The 13,792-nt window shown below is 33.8% G+C and overlaps 1 long non-coding RNA gene across 1 annotated transcript in view; it reads left to right on the top strand.

Moving 5' to 3' along the window:
• LOC142333720 (uncharacterized) overlaps nt 1-13,792 on the top strand; it is a 93,071-nt gene that overhangs the window by 73,888 nt on the left and 5,391 nt on the right. The gene's annotated exons all lie outside the window — the stretch shown is intronic.

The raw sequence follows: 13,792 nt of genomic DNA, 5'->3' as shown, positions 1-13,792 counted from the left end.
TCTACGACTTTCCTCGATGGTGGGTAATTTCGTCATTACCGCTCTTTCAAATCCGGAAACGGCAGACCAATATTCTTCATTATACAGCATAATTTTCATTAGTTCCTCTGGTTCAAACGTTACGTCTATTCTAATGGTATCCATCAACTCCTCTCTTTCTGTGTTAAAACGAGGACAACAAAAGAAAACATGGAACGCCGACTCCTGAACCTCACAGTCTGGGCATCCAACCCAAAACGGAATAGATATTCTCTAAATCCCCCATGGCCCGCCAGCAACTGAGTTAAATTAAAATTCTGCAAGCTATGGTTTCTTCTGGACCATATTCCAACATCCTTTATTACTCTATAGGTCTACCTGCCCTTCTCAGATCCGTCCTATCTTTCTTGCCATGCCCTGATCAATTCTTCCGTGATCGCCGAACTCGCCTCTCTCTTCTCAGTCAGATTCAAGGTACCAAGTTCTCGTAGATTTGGCTATAACTCTGGAACCGATGAAAATAAGTACCACTTATAGAAAAGATCTCAATGAGGACTTATTACTGTAGTTAAGAAAAAAGTCCAAAATCCAAATCTATTTGGATTTTGGTTTTTTTTGGACACTTCTGGTCCAGTCGATTGCAATCAAAAGGGGAGGTACATAACTAGATGTTACAACAGTTCTAAATCCAAAATTAGAACATCCTACGGCTAATCGTTTTTGAGTTATGCGAAATAAATACGTCACGCCGTAACTTGTAAAAGTGGATTCAGGAATGGTCAAAATGGATATTTCCGTTGAAATCTGAAAATCTAAATTTTTTGCGATCACAATACTTGCTTTACTTTGTACAAGGAAGTAAAATCTGTAAGTGATTTGAGCTGCTCTACAAAAAAGTTTTTTCTACAAATGTTTTGAACGTTGGAAGAAATTCTGGTATCTTATCTACGGGGGCTAATTTGAAACAGACTATCAATGTTAAGGACTAAATAAGTTTTGATAAAAATTAGAATTGTTATTATTTTTAACACACCTCGTGTATGTATGTATGTATACACGAAAATTATTTTCGTTTAATATCTAGTTAAAGCGTACCTTATTTCAGATATATTTTGTTTTTATAAACTTCGAAATTCTTATCTTTGTATTCAGTTTCTTTTTTACTTAATTCATACCATTTTTATTTCCTTGTACGAAATAAAGGAAGTATTTTGATCGCGAATAATTTCGGTTTTCAGATTTCAACGGAAATATACATTTTGAACATCCCTGGATCCATTTTGAATAGTTCGCTGTGACTTCTGTATGTATGTCACATAAGTAAAAAAAGATTAGCCGTAGGATGTTGAAATTTTGGATTTATGACTGATGTAACCATCTAGTTATGCACCTCCCCTTTTGATTGCAGTCGACTGGACCAGAAGTGCCCAAAAAAAGCCAAAATCCAAAAAAAAATGTATTTTGGACTTTTTCTTAACTGCAGTAATAAACCTTTATCGAGTGGTTTTTAACGATATATCGTAAGTGTAACTTATTTTCATTGATCCCGGAGTTATAGTCAAATAAAATTTTAATTAATAAAATATTTGGATTTTACAAGAGGGAAAGGTACATCGGTTCAAACCCTATTTCAACTTTTACTTTTTTTTTAACTTTTTTTTTAATTTAAATATATTGGTTTATGAATAATAATTAACCTCTGATTGTAAAAAATCTTTAAAAGTTATTTATGAAATAAAATTATTTGTACTTTTCATTTAAAAAAAAAGTGTATATGTAATTTTACCGATTTGAAAAAATAAACGTCCTTTTGTTCAAAATAAAATGCTTAAAATTTTAGCAAATAACATACGTTCTAATAAAACTAATATTTATGAAGGATAATAACGGATTGAAAAATAAACATAGCCGCCATTTTGTAATTCTCAAAGGTATTTAAGACTTGAGTTTTTGGTAATTTTATAACTTTATTAGCAAGACCCTTACCAAATTATAATGAAATTCCTTTATCCGATCTTGAGATATAAATTATTATATAAAAATAAGAAAATGACGGACAGTGAGAAAACGAAGGAAAATTTTCCTAAGGATATTTTTTGTTTAGTTTTACAAGTAGAAGAATTAGAAAGGGATGGTTATTGGTCACGCACAGGTACCCCGTTATCAGGTGCCGAGCGAGCGAGATTTTCGGGAGCGTCGTAAAGCTGGCACGACGCGTTCAGTGAAGGACGCTGACGGCTCGAGCACCTCTACCGCTACTTATGTCTCTTACTTATCATAACACAGACCAATATTGAACAAAGTCGTCGAATATTAATCGAAATAAATATCATGTATTGTCGGTTTTATGTTACAATTAAATTTAGTACGCAGTATGTTTTTGAACTGGGAATTTTTACCTTAACTTTCTGGTCGAAGGGAAATTTTATAGAGAGGACGTTAATAAAAATATATCCAAAATTACAAAATTCAGTATATTATTGGTGACTTATTGCAAAAAATGTTTTTTTCAACTTAATTCTGACCCGAAAACTGGATACAGTAATTAAAAAATACGCTACGTTTGTGTGATGACTGTACAATTTTTTGGTCGATGGTTTTTATTAAATATTTATAAAAAAATTTCTTATTTCCGTAATTTAAAATTTAACTAACACATACAAGAAGTTTGATAAATCTGGATGGTCCGTGCCATGCAATTAATTGAATTAAATTTCACAAATTAATACGCGTATAAATTAGTAATAATAATTTTGATTATATTAATTGAAAAATGGAAACAGATTTTTAGGGCTGACCGGTGTAGCCGCGAGGCTAACGCACCAGATTAACTTGGTTAATCGGATGATCCGAGTTCTAGACCCAGCCAAACCGGATTTTACATTTAAAAAAAATCTTTATTAAAATAAATTTCTTACTTACAATAAAATATTATCTAAAAAAAAAATATATAAATAATCCAAAAGGAAATGTAAAATTAAATAATCCAAAAATAAAATTTCAAAACATCAACCCCTACCACTTACAATTGAAATATGTTTTGTGTGCGTATATATAGGAAGAGGAGGTAAAGAAGATTTTTGAGGAGGACACCGCAAAGGGTCTGAGTAAAAAAGATAAGGTAGAAAATGTAGAAGAAGAATGGGAGAATGTTAAAAAGGAAATTCTTGAATCAGCAGAAGCGAACTTAGGCGGAATAAAGAGAACTGGTAGAAAACCTTGGGTTTCAGACGATATATTGCACCTGATGGATGAACGTAAAAAATGTAAGAATGCTAGTGATGAAGAAAGTAAAAGGAACTATCGGCAATTAAGAAATGCTATAAACAGGAAGTGCAAACTGGTGAGAGAAGAGTGGATTAAAGAAAAGTGTTCAGAAGTGGAAAGAGAAATGAACATTGGTAAAATAGACGGAGCATACAGGAAAGTTAAGGAAAATTTTGGGGTACATAAATTAAAATCTAATAATGTGTTAAACAAAGTGGTACACCGATATGTAATACGAAAGGTAAAGTCGATAGATGGGTGGAATATATTGAAGAGTTATACGGAGGAAATGAATTAGAAAATGGTTTTATAGAGGAAGGTTGTAAGATGTAGAGGGTATACCGAAATGAATCGATTGGCATTAGATATGAAATCTTGGATAACTGGATCAAACCAGTCAAATTATTAAAGACAAAAGAAAAAAAAAAGAAAAATATGATGAAATACATGTGGTGGAATAATCATTTTCCATACTGATAATATATATGCTGTTATCGTTTGATATTTATTCAGTTGCAGTGAAAAGTTTTTATTGTAAAAATCGTAATTATTGTTTTACCTCTCTTCATAAAAAAGCTGATAACAAAGTTGTTCGATTTGCCCATCACACGCGGCTAAAAAGCTGCATTCCGGGAATGTACAACTGGATTGTTTCTGATGTACGGTTTACACACACAACTTTATTTAATATATTTATCATTTTATTTAAATATTACATTTTTTCGTCTATTTAATTCAATTATTATAACTAAAGCTGGGCGCGTACCGTATTTAATTCGCGGGTGTGTTGCGGTATTAACGGCGATGGTCGGCATTTACTAAACTAATGTAATTTCACGACTTAACATAAAACAAATTTCACTTATACGTTTGGCTGACCGGTGTAGCCGCGAGGCTAACGCGCCAGATTAACTTGGTTAATCGGATGATCCGAGTTCTAGACCCAGCCAAACCGGATTTTACATTTTAAATATTACTCATTTATTTAATTCTACCGTTCACCTGTGACGTCACAACATAAGCGAGGACTAATATATCATTTTTTGGGGTGGTATAAATAGTCTCCCCCTTGACTATTTAAGTTGAAAATTTAATGTCATCATATGCCCCATATTTTGAAGTAATCTGACCCAAGTTTCGAAGAATCGGTTCTGTAGTTCTAGAGAGATAACGTGATTTAAAAGACAACACCGAACACACATATACGTATATACAAATATTAACATCCAGAAAATTTCTGGTTTTTTTTTTGGGGCCCTTAGATATCAAAACGTTAAGATCCGGTGAAAACCGTCCCAATTCCCAAATTGGACCGATTAATATATTTTCCGTTAGCTCTACTATATCACTATCTAGACGGGAAAGTAAAACTTTTAAAAATTCATTACCTTTGAAAGGTTAAATTAAATAAATAAACGATATAAATTATGTCCCTCGAATATAGTATAATTAAGGGGAAAATACGGTAATCATGTTAAATAATGGGGTATCTGGTAGTTTCCATATACAGAGTGTCCCATATAAAACGCAACCCAACCTTATATTGGTAGGTAATGAAATAATAAAAAGGCATGTGTAAATGTAAATGTAAATGTAATTTTTATTATTACCATCCATTACCTTACATTTAGAGTAAATGTTGGAAGTGGCCGCCATCTTCTTGAATACAAGCTTCAATTCTTTTTACAGCGTTTCTTGCAACTTTTTTCAAACTTTGTGGCTGAATATTTAATACAGCTTGTTCAATATCTACTTTCAATTGTTCAAGTGTTCGTGGTTTGTCGCTGTAGGCTTTTTCTTTGAGGTAACCCCGTAGAAAAAAATCGGCCGCAGTTAAATCTGGAGATGTTGGTGGCCACAAGCCTCGACCGATAACACGATTACCAGAGAATTCCTCAACGAAATCAGAAGTTGAACCTGCGTAGTGCGATGTCGCACCGTCATGTTGTAGCCGGCAGTGTCTGTCTTCCTCTTCCAAGAGTACAATGAACTGAAATAAAATATCCTGATATCGTTCTTCATTAATGGTGTACTCGAAAAAAATAGGACCTATTATTTGATTCCGCGATATCGCGCACCATACGCCCGACTTCTGCGGGTGTAATTGTTTTTCGTGATAAACGTGGGGATTTTCAGCACTTCAAATTCTACTGTTTCAGCTGTTGAGAGATGAAACCGTGCTTCATCTGTGGAAAATAACAAATCCATATCGTAATTCCCTCACGCAGAAATCGACGGAACCGTTGAAAATATTGTAGCCGTTTTTCTTTGTCGGGCTCAAGAAGTCGATGAACCGTTTGAATGCGATAAGGTCGTAATTGTAATTGTTTGGTCGCCCGATGAACAGTCGATTTAGACAAATTAATTTCAGCAGACAAACTTCTGATCGATTTATTTGGCTAGGCGAGTATTCGGTCTGTATTCGACACCGACGCAGATCTTTTGTGTTCCTTGTTATTAACAGAACCGGTCTCTCTAAATTTTGCGACTAACCTTAATACTGATGTTTTGTTAGGAGCCGGTTTATCTGGGTACTTATGGCGAAAGAAATCTTGCACTGCAACCGCTGATTTCGTACTGAAGTACGACACAACAATGAAAAGACGTTCATCTAGCGAAAACACCATCTTGTCTCTACCAATACATTGAACGTTATGATTGCATTGTTGTTACTATCGGTAGTGTTTCTCTCCAAGATTCCCTATCTAATGCTAGTCGTTTCATTTCAGTATACCCTCTACATCCCACATCCCTAACAATTTGTTTTACATATTCCAAACGTGGCCTGCCTACACAATTTTTTCCTTCTACCTGTCCTTCCAATATTAAAGCGACTATTCCAGGATGCCTTAATATGTGGCCTATAAGTCTGTCTCTTCTTTTAACTATATTTTTCCAAATGCTTCTTTCTACATCTATTTGTCGCAATATCTCTTCATTTGTCACTTTATCCACCCATCTGATTTTTAACATTCTCCTATATCACCGCATTTCAAAAGCTTCTAATCTTTTCTTCTCAGATACTCCGATCGTCCAAGTTTCACTTCCATATAAAGCGACACTCCAAACATACACTTTCAAAAATCTTTTCCTGACATTTAAATTAATTTTTGATGTAAACAAATTATATTTCTTACTGATGGCTCGTTTAGCTTGTGCTATTCGGCATTTTATATCGCTCCTGCTTCGTCCATCTTTAGTAATTCTACTTCCCAAATAACAAAATTCTTCTACCTCCATAACCTTTTCTTCTCCTATTTTCACATTCAGTGGTCCATCTTTGTTATTTCTACTACATTTCATTACTTTTGTTTTGTTCTTGTTGATTTTCATGCGATAGTTCTTGCGTAGGACTTCATCTATGCCGTTCATTGTTTCTTCTAAATTCTTTTTACTCTCGGCTAGAATTACTATATCATCAGCAAATCGTAGCATCTTTATCTTTTCACCTTGTACTGTTACTCCGAATCTGAATTGTACTTTAACGTCATTAACTGCTAGTTCCATGTAAAGATTAAAAAGTAACGGAGATATCGTATGCCTTTTCTAGGTCTATAAACGCCAAGTATGTTGGTTTTGTTTTTCTTTAATCTTCCTTCTACTATTAATCTGAGGCCGAAAATTGCTTCCCTTGTCCTTATACTTTTCCTGAAACCAAATTGATCTTCTCCTAACACTTCTTCCGTTATCAGTTTCATTCATACTGTGTTGTTATTGTTCCGTGTAATATTTTTATGTTACGTGTTGTGTGTTGAACTCACTTTTATCTTCTACGGGTAGGTAGTTCAATTTTTTTTTTTTTTTTTTTTTTTTTTTGGTTAGGTACTTTCAGTACCTAATTAATTAATTTAAATGTCAGGAAAAGATTTTTGAAAGTGTATGTTTGGAGTGTCGCTTTATATGGAAGTGAAACTTGAACGATCTGAGTATCTGAGAAGAAAAGATTAGAAGCTTTTGAAATGCGGTGCTATAGGAGAATGTTAAAAATCAGATGGGTGGATAAAGTGACAAATGAAGAGGTATTGCGGCAAATAGATGAAGAAAGAAGCATTTGGAAAAATATAGTTAAAAGAAGAGACAGACTTATAGGCCACATACTAAGGCATCCTGGAATAGTCGCTTTAATATTGGAAGGACAGGTAGAAGGGAAAAATTGTGTAGGCAGGCCACGTTTGGAGTATGTAAAACAAATTGTTGGGGATGTAGGATGTAGAGGGTATACTGAAATGAAACTACTAGCACTAGATAGGGAATCTTGGAGAGCTGCATCAAACCAGTCAAATGACTGAAGACAAAAAAAAAAAGATGCATAATATTGTTTGATTGAATTAACCGATTTTTATGAGATTTAGTACAAAGACCCGGGTAAACGGAGCAATTTATTTGTAAAAATGTTGGGTCAATATCTCCACGGGCTGGAGTAGATAGTTGCTTGTAGTCAATTATCTTAAAAGTTTTTCAAACTAACCTTACATTATATAAAGCTATCTTACTATTTAAAGAAAAATAGGATAATTTTCACACCTATTTTCAATTTTAATATGTATGGTGGCATCCCTGGCAAATCAAGTGAGTTTAAAAATTCCGTTGGATAATTAACTACTTCATCTGCTTCAACAACGGTGTCTATCGACTTATGTGTAATTTCCTCACTTTGAATGCCGGATTGAATAACATTATTAAGTCGATAGACATTTTTATTTTTTGCGGCAAGGATAGCTCGTTCACTGAGCCGATCGTGATTTCTATGATTAATTTGAATATCAGGAAATACTTTTTCGATCAGTTCTTTTTTCGATGTTACTAAATTACAAAAATTATCAGGAAATGATATTCGTCTAGACGTCTCATCGACTGGCAGCTGTCCGTTTCCAATGTCCAGTAACTGTAGTAAGAATACCTCAGCTGATGGATCATTCTGCAACTGGACACGCGTATTCGAAGTCGACTGCAATGTACGTACGTGTCGCCACAGTGTTGAACATTTCAGGCAAGCATTTATTTCGTCTGCTGGTGTCGATCGAGAAATTACAGGCAATGTTTGCCTAAAATCTACTGCGAGCAATATCAAAGCGTTCCCGAACGGTTGAACGTTTCCACGCAAATCTCGTAACGATCGATCAAGAGCTTTAAGCGATTTTTTATGTACCATCGTGCATTCATCCCAAACAATGAGTATACATTTTTGAAATACTTTTCCCATACAGAATGCTTTGGAAATATTGCACTCGGGAGTCTCGATGATTTGCATGTTTAATGGCAACTTCAGAGCTGAATGCGCAGTCCTTCCACCTGGTAACAATGTCGCAACTATTCCAGAAGAAGCAATATGTCATTTTTTGATCGAACCGTTGCTAGAATCAATCTAATGAGGAAAGTTTCCCAGTTCCTTCTGGCGCATCCAAGAAGAAGGTCCCCCCAACTCCGTCATTTATCATTTGCATTATGCGATCATAAATGCCTTTCTGTTCACGCGTTAATTTGGGAATGTTTGATCGGACATATGACTGAAGATCACCGATGTTGTAACTCTGTTCACGGCGTAAATCCACATCAAATGAAGCATCCGCAGCTCGGGTGGGTGCTAGCATTCCCAATCGACTAAGAACTTTATTTGCATTAGCTAAGCACTTGTCTTCAATATTTATCAATGCTTCGTTGTAAATTCCTTCTGTAAATTCAGACAAAAGTGAATATTTAACCTAGCAAAGGATTTTTTGGTCTTTATGTAGGGATATTATTTTCTGTGTATTTTGTTATTTTGACTTTTTTTGTTTGCATAGTCTTAAGTCTATCTGGGCTATAAGAAGTCGGGTGTTTTAATTTATTTACTGTAACTCATCCTTCTTGGTGGCTTTTCTTTTTGTTTTTTTTAATAAAATACAGATGTTTTAGCTGTTAAATATAATTCAAAGAAATTTGTTACCTTATCAGTTGTGATTTTGTTTATATTGGCAACGGCCATACGGGCTCTTTGTGATTGGTCGTTGTGTTTGACAGCGGCCATCTTGCATTGATCTGATTGGTTTTCCTTTGTTTACATTTCTATCTGATTTATTAACCTCTTATTTATTAAAAAACTGTACAAATTAAAAATAGATAGATAGATTTATTAAAAATAGATGAAAACAATCTTTGATGCGGGTTATATATCGTGCTAAAATTTGAGCTCAATCGGTGCAGAACATTTTGAGTTTTTGAAGCGAACACAAACGAACTTAACATTTTTATACATATAGATAAATATATTCAATCTGATTCCTCGGAATAATGAATAGATGTGTTAAATTTCTATAACTTACTTGAAAAAAGAAAAGCAAACAAGTCCTTCTGGCAACCTGTTAAAAGCTGTCGATTGATGATAACGATTAATTAAATGTTTTGTAGTTGTGAAAAAATGCCACGCCTGATCGAAATTCGAACCTAGAAACTCCAGATCAAAGGAAACTATTCCCTCAGTGAGATCGGTTTATATAGTTGATAGATCAGGAACGCATCGGGATGGTCTACTGGGTGATCTTGTCATCCCAAATCGGCTGATTTGGAAGTCAATTGTTCCATCCTATTGATAGCAGTTATTTTCATACGTATTTGAATACTAGATCGTGGATACCGGTGTTCTTTGGTGGTTGGATTGCATACAATTACTAATACCGAAAAACCGTATTAGTGTTTAAATCATTCTGTAAGGTAGATTAAGTATATCGGGTTCTGTGAACAATGCTGTCGTCAGCGAATTTTTTCTGTGAATTTTAGTTAAGCGTGATCGTTGCGTCGTTGAAGTAATTGCGTACTTATTTATAACAGGGAAATACGCTGATATGGTATACAATTTGGGTGTGTGTAATGGTAAGTAATGCTATACAGCTGTACAATAGAATATGAAATACGTTTTCTGAATCTCATTATTCCAGACCCAAAACAATTAGCATGAGTTTTCGCTATGTTTGGGAATCGGGAAATAGGTTCACTACCTTGTATTCTTGTATTCTTGATTAAATTATTATGGATATAATTCAGTGCAGTCCAGACGTCAGTACCCGATTTTTTCGAAGAGGATCGGAGTTTCCTGTTCGATGGTTTGGAGGTCACCTAAATAAAATAATTTTTATTCTATCGAAAACAACCGGTTTAGATGTTAACCATTCAGGAGACAGTCCGATTTCCTAAGAGTTCTGTAACTGATAGAATACAAATCGAAAACTGTATAAGTTTATTTTGTTTACTGACGAAGCAAATTTCATTCCAGATGACAACATACGCAGCAATATTTGACACCGATTTAGCGATAATGTATGATGCGGTTTTCTTCCCAATCAGCTGTTGTGACCATACATATAGTCGGGCAATTTCAATGCTGAGGTCTACTTGAACTTTCTTCAAAAAAGGCCGTAGCTGATTGACGATTTTCTTCTAGAGTCAAGAGGAAAAGTATGGTTCCAGCACGATGGGCGGCTCACCACTTCACTTGTCTCGCTTCTACATATGTAAACCATCATTTCCTTGTGAAAGTGATCGGTCGTGGCTAACCACAAAGATCGCCTTATCTAACATTTTTAGATTTTTGTGTTTGATGATGGATGAAAAATTCTGTATACAAAACAAAAATAGATTCTCTGTAAGTATTTTTTTCGCTAGTACCATCACACCCGCGTGAATTAAATACGGTATGCGCGCGTGGTTTAGTTAGAATCATTAAATTAAATACACGAAAAAATATTATATTTAAATAAAATGATAAATTTTTTAAATTATGTTGTGTGAAAGCCGTGCATCAGACACGACCCACAGTTGTTGGTTTTTCACGCGGGTTGAGCCGCGTTCCAGGAACTGTGTACCTACAACTGTGTTACCAGCTTATTTCTTTTAATAACACAAAATATTGTGAAATTAAGTAGGTTTTTATGCAGTACATCTTGAGTTATATATTAATGACACAGCTCAATATTGACTATATACTGATGTAATAGTCCCTGATCTAAAGGATTCGTCTTCTTTTTTTCTCCTGTTTAGCCTCCGGGAATTACAGTTTAGGTATTAATTCAGAGGATGAATGAGGATAATATGTATGAGTATAAATGAAGTTTAGGTTTGTATAGTCTCCGTTCTACCCACCGGGTTGGTCTAGTGGTGAACGCGTCTTCCCAAATCAGCTGATTTGGAAGTTGAGAGTTCCAGCGTTCAAGTCCTAGTAAAGCCAGTTATTTTTACGCGGACTTGATCGTGGATATCGGTGTTCTTTGGTGGTTGGGTTTTCAATTAACCACACATCTCAGAAATGGTCGAACTGAGAATGTACAAGACTATACTTCATTTACACTCATACATATCATCCTCATTCATCCTCTGAAGTATTATCTGAACGGTAGTTACTGGAAGCTAAACAGGAAAAAGAGAGAGTCTCCGTTCGACCGTTCCTGAAGTGTGTGGTTAATTGAAACCCAACGAACGCTGGAACTATCAACTTCCAAATCAGCTGATTTCGGAAGACGAGTTTACCAGTAGACCACCGCGGTGGGTTTCTGATCTAACAACTATATAATCCGATCTCGCTGAGGGAATGGTTTCCTTTGATCTGGAGTTCCTAGGTTCGAATTTCGGTCAGGCATGGCAGTTTTTCACACTTACAACAGATTTAATTTATCATTATCATCAGTCCGGCAGCATTTAACAGGATGCCAGAAGGACTTGTTTAGTTTTCTTTTCTTCAAGTAAGGTATAGAAATTTAACACATCTATCCATTATTCCGAAGAAACAGATTGGAGATATTTAATTGTGTATAAAAACACAATACAAATCTAGTTACAAATTACATTAAAAAAAAACAAAAAAAATAAACTGAAATCAATAATTTTAATTTCCTGCAAATTATTTATTCTTATATATTAGAAAAAAAAATTATATATGCAAAAGTTTTAAAATTTCAAAAATCGATATTTTTTTCCTTTTTTCTGCTACACCACCCCCAAAATTACATCAAAAACAAATTTTTTCTTCGTTTACTATGTTATATGGAAGAAATTAAATTAAGTTCCACTAAAAAATGTACAACCAATAAGAAGTAAGCTAAGATTACTTTTTTGGGCGATTTATTACGAAATTTTATAGTAATATTATTTATAACATTAAGTAATTGAATAGAATAAGAAAATATTTTTTAAAAAACCGGTATTTTTAAACTTTAATAAAGCACTTCACCCAATATATTATCCCCAAAGTACTTTTACTGACCGCTTCAGCTGTTTTTATGTTTATGAAGATACAAAATAATATTTGGTAAAAAACATGCAATATACTCATGAATAATGATTTTTCCAGAAGGAGGAATATTCGTGGGTCAATTTTTTTTCTTAATAGAGTAACATAAGCATGTAAGTAAGTAATGAGCTTAATATAATGTAAGGTTAGTTTCCAAATTTTAAGAAAATTAACCACAAGGATCTATTTACTCCATCCCCGGGAGACATTGACCCCACATTTTTGGGGGGTTAATATCTCCCGGAGATGGAGTAGAACGTTATTAACAATCGAAAATACCACACATTTACATACGTGCGTACGAATATTACCATATTACATTTTTTTAAATTTCATTTGAAGTGTTCCTGATTCCAAATAACGTCGAGAAATACGAAAAACGTCATGCCCCAAATTATTATTGATAACCATACTTTATTTATGCAGCACAGCTCTAAGATGTAATTAACAAAATTTTATTCCTATTTTGATTTTGTTTTGTGAAGTTTTAATTGATTTAACTCGACGTTAATTAATGAAATTTTAATATCAAATCTTAACGAGCCACAACATAATAATATTTTAATTAATGCAGATATAAAACCGCTCATTTTTCTAAAAAGATATCCTTAACATACGGGATTATCTTTATACAGATAAAATTTTGGTTATATTTCCTTTTTTAAAATGATATAAAGTGGGCAGATCTTTGTCTTATTTAAACAGTGTTATTTCTGAATTATTACTAGAAAATCGTATTTTCTTATTAACAATGAGATTATCAAAATTATTCTTCATTGTTTTTGTAGCAATCTTCGCTATGACTACGACTGCAACTGCATATCGTAGAAAATATAACAAATACGGCAGAAATGGTAATGTAAATTAAATTTGATTCTTATTTATTTCTATAAATATAATGAATCTATAAATACAAAATATCATTAATTTCAAGTACTATGTGATTTGGAGCACTTACTGAAATATGATTCGAATCATAGCCTTTTCTTTTTGTCCAGACTGTACCATTTATTGGTTGGTTTTTTCTATATGATCGCTAATTTATTACTTTAATACCTCCGTAATATCATCGAAATGATTATTACGTTATGTGCCAGTTGGAAAATGTATGTTTAATTTTTATTAAACAAAATGAAAAAAATCTGATGCGAACACCACGTATCTTCCTTGTACACATATTAAATTACATATACACATTTTTGCTGCATTTCATTTAAATTTATTTCGTTAGAAATAGAGATACGATCCGCAATTCTTTAATAAAACTGAACAGTTACGCAATTAGTA

Source organism: Lycorma delicatula, chromosome 13 (assembly GCF_047948215.1).
Source record: "Lycorma delicatula isolate Av1 chromosome 13, ASM4794821v1, whole genome shotgun sequence".
Lineage (NCBI taxonomy): Eukaryota > Metazoa > Arthropoda > Insecta > Hemiptera > Fulgoridae > Lycorma > Lycorma delicatula.
Note: the sequence above shows the minus strand (reverse complement) of the source record. Positions and strands in the feature narration are given on the sequence as shown.